The 12,915-nt window shown below is 33.9% G+C and overlaps 1 protein-coding gene across 3 annotated transcripts in view; it reads left to right on the top strand.

Annotated features, from left to right (window-relative positions):
• Window positions 1-12,915, top strand: part of LOC140841162 (protein FLX-like 3) — a 104,600-nt gene that overhangs the window by 80,693 nt on the left and 10,992 nt on the right. The window contains exons 1-2 of one of the 3 annotated variants that reach the window (XM_073208383.1): window positions 9,287-9,404; window positions 9,555-9,618. The exons of 1 other annotated variant lie outside the window; for it this stretch is intronic. The gene's annotated coding sequence lies outside the window, so the exon portion shown is untranslated. Of the gene's footprint in view, window positions 1-9,285; window positions 9,408-9,554; window positions 9,619-12,915 lie in introns of those variants that run through there. One more of the 3 variants, XM_073208384.1, reaches the window with a different exon arrangement.

The raw sequence follows: 12,915 nt of genomic DNA, 5'->3' as shown, positions 1-12,915 counted from the left end.
AGGACTTTTTGGAAGTCCGAAATTTGCATCAAAATGCTCAAGTATCTCAGTAAAATATATGTAATATATTTATTTTTAATTAAAATACAATACACAAAACGGGTTTCTATTATGAATTCAAAGATCTAATAAGTAGTGTATTGTTTGATTTGAGATTGATCACATATGAGCTTCAAGAGCACTTTGATCACAACTATCAAGAATCAACAACTGATAGAAAGAAAATGATCCATCAATCAAGAACAAAGATAACGTTCAAGACTCTAACTCTATAAACCTGGACTGTATGAGTTAGTTCTCTCGTACAATATGCAAACGTCTAGGATTGATGTTCACAAAATTTCTGATCTTTAAGCTCTCAATCTTGAGTGTTTGAAAGTTATGAGAATAGTAATGTATAGATGAAGAAACACAATGAAAATATGTACATTAAGAATGACAACAACAAATTGCGTGGTTCTATCAAATGATATGCATCCACGATAAGGAAAGACACTTTATTGAGATTCAATCATAGTACATCAACACAGGATAACAATCCAATATTTTCTTTCTGAATTATATGTCTATCATACACCCTAACACCTGAGAATTCTCCAAAAATCAGAGCCCATGTGTTTTCCTTTAATCTCTTAGAAACGATGAATTTCTTATTACTTTTAGAGAAATTGATTCACAAGGTGACATCAGAGAGTTTTCCAGAAAAAGTGATTTGATTTCTCTTGAGCCATTTTTATATATCAGCGTGTAGACAATGCATGCCAACAGCTTGAGTCTCCAACTTATTAACTGCCAAGCCTTGGGTTGTTTTAACAACCTTCAGTTGCCTCTAACTCCCATAATTGATTGATTAATTTCAGTCGATATTACAATTATCCACATTGACCTGCAAATTAGGTACATCATCAATAAGATTCTTAAAGAAAGTGCTCCCTTTCCAATTGACCCATGGGGGGTCTTCAGAACCTTTCAACATTAACTAAGTCTAGACAATATCAGGATTTAGATGTTGACAATGCTTTGGTATGCATGTCTGCAGGATTTTCTTCTGTTGGTATCTTGGTCATTACTACCAACCTTTTTGATATCACATCTCTTACAAAATTAAGCTTCACATCAATGTGATTCGATCTTTCATGAAACACTAGATGATCAAATGGATCGTCCTTTAATTGTAACAATGAATTTTGACAAGCTTTCTTTTGAAACACCAACTCTTCAATAATTCATCTCCGCCACATGACTTCTTTTGTTGCCTCTGAAACTGCAATGTACTCAAACTAGGTTGTCGAGAGAGCTAACACATATTGTAACTTGGTCTTCCAACTTACTGTCGTTCCAAAATGGTGAAGACATAATCAATTTGGGACTTTCTATGTCTATGCTCCCTACAAATCAGAGTCCACATAGCGTATGGACATCTCATATTCACTTTTTTTTCCTTTTGAACTTCACACCAGGATCAGTTGACCCTTTGATGTATCTCAAAATCCACTTCAAAGCTTCACCAAGATTTGACATAAATATGCTAAGACACTTACAACATGATCCAAATTAGGCCTGCTATACACCACACCATATATTATATTCCCAACACTACTTGCATATATGCACACTTTCCATTGATTTTGTCCAAGTCATTCTTTCTTTACTGCCTATAGCATCTTTGAATGTCTTTGACTTCTCGTATGCAATGTCTTATGCCATATTAAATGCATAAGATATATGATTAGCATGACCATGCTTTAGTGGTGTATTTGTAGCTCTTTTTTACTGTCTCTAACTAGAACATATGTTTCCATTTCATTTTTTTATCATCATCATCCTTATCCACTGATTCCTCCTTTTGAGTCTCCGTTTTTGTCCCTTGTGTTTATTGTTTATTTTGCAGATTTAATCCTTGAAACCCCACCTCAACTTGAAACATATAAGAAGTATTATTGCCGGTATTAGTTCCATCTAGTTTGTGTAGAGAATAATTTATCTTTGTTTCATCAAACACCACATCTCTAAATGTAATGAACTTCTGTCCATCTGGTCCAAGCACCAAAGCTTGTATCCTTTAACACCATATGGATAACCAATGAAAACAAACGTTTTGCCCTTCCATCCAGTTTCCATTTGTTTGAGTGCGCATAGTCCATGCATCCAAACACCTTCAAGTTGATGTAATCTACTGAATGTCCATATCAAGTTCCATAGATGTTGTGAGATCATTTGAAACTGATAGACACCTATTAATCAAGTAGCTAGTTGTAATATCTTCACCCCAAAAAATCTTTGGTAATACATCATTCAATGGCATGCATCTCACCCTTTCTAGTAAAGTTCAATTCATCTTCTCAGCTAGTCCATTTTTTTGAGTGGTGTGTGGTACTGTCTTGTGTCTAGTGATCCCTTTATATTTGTAGAATTCATTGAAATGTTGAGAAACAAATTCTAGACTATTGTCTATACTTAAGTGTTTCAGCTAAGTTCCTAACTTGTTTGCAATCACTTGGTGCCTATCCTTGGATTTCTGGAAAGCTTCTGCCTTGTTTTCAAAATGAAGACCAAATTATTCTTGAGAAATAATCTATAATGGACATAAAATATATGCCTCATCCAAGAGTTTGTGTTTGAGGAGGCCCCACATATCAGCATGAACATAGTCAAATGGCCTTGAAGTTTTGTGAATTTTTGTATTGAATCGGCCATTTATGCTTTTCCTAATACACAATGTTCACAAAACTCCAAGTTGTTCACCTTATCACCACACAATATATTCTATCTGGACAACTTTATCAACCCTCTTTCACTGACATGACCAAGCCTCATATGCTAGATTTTAGCCACGTCAGTATCTGCCTTAATTATTGTGGCCGAGTTTTCAACTATTGTACTTCCTTGAAGCGAGTATAATCCATTTTCCCTAGTTCCTTTCATGATAGCAAGTGAGCCTTTGATCACCTTTAACAAACCATTTTCAGCTTTGAAAGAATGTCCATTCATTTCAAGTATACCAAGTTAAATCAAATATCTTGAGTTCAGGGATATAACTTACTTGTTGTAACATCCTTTCTATCCCATCATTCATCTTAAGTCGAATGGAGCCAATTTCAATCAATTTGCAGCATTTTTATTGCCTAGCAGCACCAATCCACCATCTGTTGGTTCTAATGACTCGAACCAATCTTTATTTGAGCACATGTGGCAAATACATCATGAATCAAGAATCCACTCTTCATTTGTTTAAGTATGATCAACAACTAGGGCATCGACTGAATCATAGCCTTCTGAAATCAAAGTATCGTATCAAATGATAAAATTTATAAGGTTTCTTTGTAGATTTGTTGTTGTTTACTTTATAAGAATTTGATCTGGACTTTGATATAGATTTCTTGTACTTTTTGTTTTCACGTTTTTTTGGTCTACCTCTGACAAATAGCTCATATGAATTGTTGGATTCTTTACTCTCCATTTTCTCTTGTAATTCTTTGGCTCTCATCTCTGACTAAAATTCTTCAAAGAAAATGATTTGATCTTTTCATAAAGCATGTCATCCTTGAAATGACCACAACTCTTTGGGATAGAGTTTAGCAGCAACAAGATTTTGTCCCCATCTTCCAATTTCATGTCTATGTTTACAAGATCAAGAATGGTCTTGTTGAATTCATCGATCTACACTGAAATTGTCTTGTCTTATATCATTTTGAAAGAATATATCCTCTGTTTTAAGTAGAGTCTATTAGACAAAGATTTTTTGATGTAAAGGATGTAAATGGCTTCGAGTTTCTACAAGATAACACTTGCAGATTCTTCCTTTGCCATTTCTCTGAGAACTTTGTCACCTAGGACTCAATATAATCGAGATGTGTAGCTTGTGAAGAATCTTTGTGTTCTATTTCTCATTCAAAGTTTTGGGAAAATATTCTTCTCCTTTCCGTTCTTCGACAACCCCTTGTTGGACAATCATGCCTCTCATATTTACCATCCACAACCCAAAATAATTAATTATTATAAATCTTTCAATATTGATTCTTGTAAACCCCATTATTGTGGTCTATTCCAACGAATGTCACCGTTTGTTATGAAGTGTATTCATTTGATCACATATGAGCTTCAAGAACACTTTGATCACAATTATATATAAAAAAACAGAAACAATAACAGAAAATGATCCTCGATCAAGAACAAATATAACGTCATGATTTTAGCTCTATAAACCTGGATATATGAGTTAATTATCTCATACAATATGCAAACATCTAGGACTATTGTTCACAACATTTATGATCTTTAAGCTCTCAATACTGAGCGTTTGAAATTTGTATGTAAGGTAGTGTACATGTGAAGAAACACAATGAAAATATGTACAATAAGAACGACAACAACAATTTACGTGGTTCGATCAAATGGTCTACATCCATGGGAAGGAAAGCCTCTTTATTGAAATTCAATCAGAGTATATCAACTGTAGATAACGATTCACTATTTTCTTTTTGAATTATCTGTCTTTCACACACCCGATACCTAAGAATTCTCCAGGAAATTAGAGCCCATGTGTTCCCTCTAATCTCTCAGAAATGATGAAGTTAGTCCTCTTACTTTAAGAGCAATTGATTCACAAGGTTGCATTAAAGAGCCTGCAAAAAAAAAAAGACAATCTGATTTCTCTTGAGCCATTGTTTACACACACACACATACGTGTAAACAATGCATGCGAACAACTTGAATTTCCAACTTTTTAAATGCCGAGTCTTTAGCTGTTTTATCCACCTTCAGTTGCCTCTTACTCCCATCATTGATTGATTAATTTTCAGTCAATATACCACATCAAAATTAATTCGAATTGTTATTAAATCTGAATGTAAAACATTAATGTAGTTACAATGTCAACAATTGAATACCGATTAATTCAAGATTAGTTGGAAGAGATTGGATCAAGAAATGACAGGTAGTTGGTTGAAAATGGAATAGATCAAGGGCCCTTATTTCAGTTGAGCAAGGACCATTGGATCATAATACTCCAAGGAATGTCAAGCATATTTATATTCTGGTTGATCAAATCAGTTGACATACACAATAACAGTGATCATTGTGTACAAAAATCATAATTATATTATCTCAAAATAGCCAAGAGTGTTCTTTTTGTAATCAATAGGTGAAGAACGAGAATGAGCTAGGGATTTGAGAGCATTTTTGTTCTTTTATTCAAAGTCTGTTGTAATATGATAACATCAAATTCTAATGAGATCGCCATGCGTGACCGCAGATCAATTCATTGATTAAATCACGTAAATCTCATGTGTTGTTTGCATTCTATTCTTCACATTCATATTCATATGCTTATCATTGTGTTGCAGTGATTACTGAATCTATGTACAATATTACGTGCCCTGTATTCTCAAGTTCTTGCAATAATCTTGTTAATTTACACGCTAAGGGATTCAGTCTTTACAGCTGGCATCCAAGTCAGATTCTCTGTTGTTAAATACTCATTATGATGGCTAGGAAGATCGGATTAGATTAACTCGATGGTAAATGGAATCTTGCACTCTGAATCTATCACAAAATAAAAGACAACAGAGACAATGAAAATGACGTTCAAAACATTGAAATTTCATACGAGCGACAAAGTTGTCCAGAAAGTATCATCAGAGAAAGCAGTTGTGGGTATCTGGGCAAAACTTGAGTCCCTGTATATGAAAAAAGTACATGTATATGACGAAATCCCTTCAAGATCGAATCTATCTTAAAGGCAAACTGTTTGGTTTCAAGATGATTGAGTCAAAGAAGATCGGATAAAATCTAGATGAGTTTAATAGAATCATTATAAACTTGGAAAATATTGGGATATAATTTGAGGATGAAGATAAGACAATATTGGTACTCAATTCTCTTTTTGAATCATTCTCAGTATTTGTGTACACAATGAAATATGCGAAAAATCACGAGTCTTCGATGAAATTCAGAAAGCACGGAAGGCTAATGATACACATACCATGATAGAAAAAGACACTTTAGTAAATTGGACACTACCTACATGTAAGGGAAAGATAAAAAAAGAGAGGAGCACAAACTAAGAATCGTAGCAGATCTAGATCAAAGACAAGGAAACCAAAGTGTTTCTTATGTCACAAAAATGACACTTATGAAGGGACAATCCTGGTTGGCATAGACTAGCACATCGTTTGGTAGCTTGGATCACGTAGGTTTGTTTTTTTTTTTTTCACGCTTATCCAATGTTTGCAAAACACCCAAATGAACTATTTTATACAATATATACCTCCAATTTTTTATCTCAAAAAATCACGATATCATAAATTGCACCTCGTCACAGCCAAACCAAAATTCAAACACTATAATTCACGCAATCCATCATAACCCAAATTAGAGACAATTGAGAACAAAGCACATGTACCACAAGATTTAAGGTCCTAATTTGGTCATCATACCAAAATCTATCGAGTTGGAAGAGTGCACCAACCTTTTAGGCGTCTTAGAGTCGGCTATATTGTGTGTGGGTACCATGGATATTAGAATTTGGTTGGGGGATTCTTCTGGAGTCTTCTCCGTCTCATCTCTTTATTCCTCATTCTTTCATCTTAACACTTTTCCTCTTTTCCCTTGCTATTCAAATATTTGGCAAGTACCGGCACCACTCAAGGTAAAAGTGTTTTCTTGGATTGTGGCTTTGGGGAAATTGCAGACTTGTGATGAGATACAGAGAAGAAGGCCGAGCATAGTCTTAAATCTTCAGTGGTGTTGCTTATGCAAACAAAGTGGGGAAAATCAAGATCACATATTGCTACACTGTTTTTTCACGACTAACATATGGATTAGAGTTATGCAGCATTTGGGCTTCCATTGGACTTTTCCATGCAGATCGCAAGACATGCTGCTCATGGAACCTGAAATTCCTAAAGAGGAAAGGTCTCACGGATTTTTGGGGGTTAGTGATTCATGGAATTTTTTGTCAACATGGATTGAACGCAACACTAGAATCTTCCAGGACAAAGAGGACTCGTGGGAGGAACTATGGGAAAAGATCAAATTCAGAGTGGCGAGTTGGACGCTTAACATACCGCAGTTTCAGCATATGCTTATATGGGACCTAGTTAGGGATTGGAGATTTATCTGTTGCTAGCGATATGACTATTTTTAATCACATATATGTTTTGTGGATCACTCGTCCACTAATTTTGTAATCTAAAGTTTATTATAATAAATCATAGTTTTCTATAAAAAAACATGTCTTATAGCACAAGGCACGCTTATTGATTTATACAACTCTTGTACAAATTCATTTCAAATTAGTACTTATCTCTTAACTAATTAAAACTCCTAGCACACTCGATTGTAAACCGCAATCCACAATCCGCATAATTTAATGTCTCTTATGCCAAGATTACAAACACAATCTTCAATATCTTTGTGTGAACTCTCACTCATATAAACTTGAACCTCAACTCTCATATATATATATATGTGAGTGACTGTGTGAGGATTTAATCATTTACGGAGCATTTATATCTCAAATGTATCCTCACACATTGTGTTTGCTCTCATTTTAGCTAATTTCTTCATGTAGGTTGCTTGCTTTGAATCCCATTCAAAATCTTGTATTAATCTTCAAGAAATGTTATTTATAGTCTCCAACAATGATGTGAACATTGAGACAAGAATATGAGCGTTGAGAAAGTTTCTATACTGTTAAACTATTTTGATATTGAAACTGTCATATCCGTGTTGCTTGGCTATTTGCTGAATTTGACCGCTGCTGAATTCTGACTGTTGCTGAATTTTGTGGTGCTGAATTCAGTCGGCTGAATTCTGGGTTCTACTGAACAATAATTACTGGTTACAGTAGCTACTAGTTACAACTGTTATTGGTTTTCAGTAGCCATCTCTACTGGTTTGAGCTCTGCTGTATTTCGTTGTCTATTGCATTTCAGCATTCGCAATTGCATCATTCATGATTTCAGTAGCCACGTTTCTTGCTTATAACTATTGATTCATTGCTTTATGAGCAAAATGATGAATGTGGAAGTTGTAACCTTTTTTTTTTTTCATCTTTCCACATAGTTAAGAATCACTCAATTTAGAGCTTGTACAAGAACGTTATCCTTGAAAAACTAAGATGAGCCAGTGATTCTTCTCTACTGAATTTGAGTGCAAAACGAGTAACTCCAATGCAACTTTTCATCATCTTGGACTCTGATTCAGATCTTGACTTCTGAATATGATTTGTAGCATTTTGAGTTGAATGTTTAACAGTTTTGATGGCTGGTCATTTGAATCGCTGAGCTATGAGATATTATTAAAAAACTTCTATTTGCCAGATTTTCAGCTTTGCTAATTTCGGATTTGAGCATCCAAAACTTCAAACTTAAACAAGCAACTACACACTTGAGTAAATATGCTATAAATACAATGACAAATTTTGTTATTATCAAATTCAAGATTGTTAAAATTCTGAAACCCAACATATATAATAATGTTAGATTTTATATCAATATTCTTCATAGATATCGATTGATCGATGTGATCTTAGATCAATATTTTTCAAGAATATTGACAAATATTTGATTCTATATCAACAATCTCTGAAGGTTACGATATAAAACAAATAAGTGTATTCAATACTAATTACGAAAATGATACACGACTGTAAATGTACATAAAAGCAAATATATTTTTAAGTTGCATTCAGTCAATGTTCTTCTTGAATATTGACAAATTTATATCTTAGATAAATATTTGTTGAAAGACCGATAAATTTTTTTCAAGAATTTTGACAAATTTTGGAAGCTCAAGATTTTTATTATATATTGATAAATCTCAAATTTTTATATTTTAATAGTAGATTTGTCAATATTATCAACATAAATATTTCAAGAACATCAATATTAAATCCCAATATTCTGCTATTTCTGAGCATTAATATAAAACAACAAATATTAAAATTTGTGTCAATTCGAGAGCATTAATATCAATCTAAATATTTTACTTCTTTGAGAGCATCATAGACAGAATATTTATAGAATACATTCACAGAGTTCGAATAATTGATAATATGATAAAATGATTTTTTTTAAATCTCAAATCATTTTATTTCAATAATTATTTGCAACACTTCATCTATAATATAATCGTTAAATTTTTAAAATTAAAATAAAAGCATAACAAAAAAAAATTACAAATTGGGTCGGCCCAAATCTGTAGCCTTGCTCGTTGGCCCATATGTCCCCTAATCCTACTTGTAATCGTATTTACTCCAACTTTCCACAGAAGACGGTGTCGTTTCTGAGGCAGAGTAGAACGTTTGTCCAAAGCATTAATTTTTGTCTTCAAACCCTAGATAAATAACCCTCAAATTATTTTCCTCTCCACCAAGAGAGAGTTACTGCTTCTCACGTGAAGGTGTGAAATTCAATCCAATCGTATTTTTCGCTTGATTTTCAATTATTTGGAGGAGGTTCGTGGGTGATGTTAGGTTCAATGGTTATGTAAAGACCTAGATGATTGTTCGACTCTTTTGTTCTTGTTTTTCCCTAAAATACTTATTTTGTAGGCGAATCATATGTCCGAGGCTCTAAATTTGGGGGAATTGTTGAATGAGATCATTAATAGCATGTACTCTGAACATCTTTATGTCCATTTGTTGTTATTATTCTTAGATTTAGTATCTGGTGATTTTGGTTTTCTTAGGTTATGGTTTATGCTCTATATGCATTATTTATTTGTTTTTTTTGTTTTGATCAAACATGCAAACTTACTCGGATTGATTATTGTTCTCCTGATAATTTAACTGGGTTTTGTGTTGGTGATTGATCTATGGTTTCGTAACTAATGAAAGTGACATTATTTTTATCACGGGTATGTATTTGACTGTTGATACTTCCACATATTGCATGGCTTTTTATGTGCATGGGTTTTTATGTGTTTGTTTGGATTTTAGGTTGTTGATTCTGCATTCTGTTTTCAATGTAAACTTAATGTTGTTACTTTTTTTTGTCAGCTGTTATTGGCTACCCCATCTAGGATATACTGTACTGTGTTTTTAGTGGTAGACGGAGCACTAATAATTTGATTGGGATCTCATTCCATTTTGTATTTGTGGTGTTGATATTAGAACTTTGTCGGAGTTTGTTACTATTTATGATTCTCAGTGTTGTTGTGATGTTTGCCGCTTCTATGTTTGTTTTCGTAACATTCAATACCTCACAAGTGATATTCCAAAAGGGGTGGTTATTAATTGGCTCTCACTTTATCGAAGATAACAAAATTGGAAAGAAGTGCATGGACTCGTTTTTTATACTTTAAATTGGAGTTAGTTGTTTTTTTTCTTAAATTGAGGTAAAACAGCTTAGAATGGGTCGCGTTAACTTTGAAAATTAGAGTTGTCAATTGTGCGTCGATGAATTTACGTGTTTTTTATATGTTCCTCGGAATCGCTTCATTTTTGTTTTAATACGTGTTCTATTAGGCTGAAGTTTGAACAAAAATGTCATTTGTTGGATCTATTTGGAGAAATTTGCGAACCAATTTTTTTACGGTTAAATTGTTAGCAGTGCAAGTAATACTGATATTTATGGCATAATATTGTCATTTGGTCCATGTGTATTGTACTTACATGAAAACCAATCCATCCTCCGGTCCTTGAATACCAAATATAATAAATTGGGAAAGCTATAAATGGTTGGTTTGGTTCTCTGTTTGAATCAATGTAGGTCTAATAAATTCTGTTCCGAAGACGAATGCTGTCTTATATACTGATCGTGTGCTTTGTCTTGGCATTTGTCTCTAAACAAATCGCAGTTATCACCACTGACTCTCTATGAGATAGTCAACGTTCCCAGCGCGCTGCACATTATACTTGAGGTTGAGGTTGATCGTTCTCTTTAAAAATAAAAACCATGTGTATTTACCACCGTTCTGCATTGTGCAGATTCTTCATGATTGGGTGTTTCAACTTGCTTAGAGTGTGACACGTTGCATGAATTTTTTTGAACAGCTGTCCTCACTGTCATGTGCTTACAATGTGTAAAGACAATCATATATTTAATTGCATAACACGTATTAGCCGCCTTTACCATCATGCTTACAATTTGTTCAGGCAAACTGATGTTAATTTCTAGGTTTAATATCAGTTATGTTACCTGTTTCTGGATTCACAGTATGTATTAGAATAACCTTAAATAGTCAACTGTTTTTGTTTGTGTTCTGTTGGTGTTTTTCGTTTGTTTCAATGATATAATTAACGTTTTTTCATCTTCATTGTAAACAAAATAAATTTTTTTTAAGCTCACTCATACATTACTAAGTTTATAATTAATAGAATATTGTGAACGTTACAAAACAAAAGCAATTTAGACATAAATTTGAAACAAGTGAATAAATATAGTCTATACTTAGAAATCATTATGGTAAAGTTAAGAATTATTTCAATATAATTTGTAGTTGTAATATCACAAACATTTTGAATGTTATTTTAATTAAATGGTAATAACTATGTTGTGTATCCTACTGGATAACTTTTTTTTAGTCATTTTTGTTTTTGTTATTTAATGTACATAAATTGTTTTTCTTTATGTTATTGCATTACCTAGAAAATGTTTTATGGGTGTTACTTTTGATTTATTTATTAGAATGTTAAGTAATATAATCATATACACATAAAAGTGATCTCCCGTTGGTCTATTACCTGTTTAGTGTTTTGACATCGAAAAGTGTGTGGGAGTACTCCAGAATGTAAATTGTTTCTATCTTTGAGTGAAAAACTTTTTACTTCCTAAGAGACACCTATTTAGTTGTTTCTTGAAAACAAGAAACGTAGTTCCTCGAGCACAGACAAGCAGTGTTCTAAATGGCGGTCGAGGCGGCCGCCTAGGCGGTGCCTAGGCGGTAGGCGGTCCTCGACCGCACCGCCTATGCATGAGGCGGTTGTTTGAGGCGGTTTAAGCGGTACGGCGGTGGGTAGGCGGGTCGAGGCGGCGAGCAGGCGGGGCGAGGCGGGGGCGAGGCGGGCGAGGCGGCGGCGAGGCATTCAGTCAAAATTTTAAGTTGTAGTCAACTTAACGAAGATTTACATACATCGGAGGAGGAGAATGAAGAAAATGTTGATTTTGAGTCCGATGATGAGAGGATCATGGATGTAGTAGATGGTGCATATGTAGATGATTTGGAAGATTAGTTATATTTAGTCTACTATTTGTTCTAATGATGGATAATTGATTGAAACTTAGTTTTTTGGTAAATGATCTTTATTAATTAATATGATGATGAATATGATGATTGAAACTTAGTTTTTTGGATAATTAATATGATGATGAATCTTTATTAATTGCACATTATCTAAATGATATTATATTTTGTGTTTAAACATTATTTAGTTGCACATTTACATGTAAATGATTATATTGCATGATTACCTATAAAAAAACACTTAAAAAAATTCAACCGCCTAGGCACCGCCTGGGCACCGCCTAGGCGGCCGAGGCGGTAGGCGGTCACCGACCGCCCCGCCGCCGCCTCCCGCCATTTACAACCTTGCAGACAAGAAACTGAAAAACACTGTAACTTCCAAACATACCCATGAGTATCAACCTTGTGCTTTGATTGAGTTTAGTCAGATAGTGAGTCAAACTGTTGAGGTCGATACTTTCTCCTAGAAGATGCGGAAATGTAATTATTTGAAATTATGGATCTGCTCGTTGCTTTGTTGCAATGTGCGATGTGGTTGAAACAAAACGATATGATTTTGCCTTACCGTTCATCATAGATATTAGTTTTTTTAAATTTTCTCACGTGACATCTCTTAAACCAAGATACCCTACTTAACGACATTTATCTAAATTTTCAAGGACCTATTATTCCATCTACTCCTTCCATTAACCTGTCAATCTAAGAGATGTCAGATTAGGGCCTTGT

Source organism: Primulina eburnea, chromosome 9 (genome assembly GCF_022965805.1).
Source record: "Primulina eburnea isolate SZY01 chromosome 9, ASM2296580v1, whole genome shotgun sequence".
NCBI classification, from domain to species: Eukaryota; Viridiplantae; Streptophyta; class Magnoliopsida; order Lamiales; family Gesneriaceae; genus Primulina; species Primulina eburnea.
The sequence above is the reverse complement of the archived record's forward strand: the minus strand, read 5'-3'. Positions and strand labels throughout refer to the sequence as shown.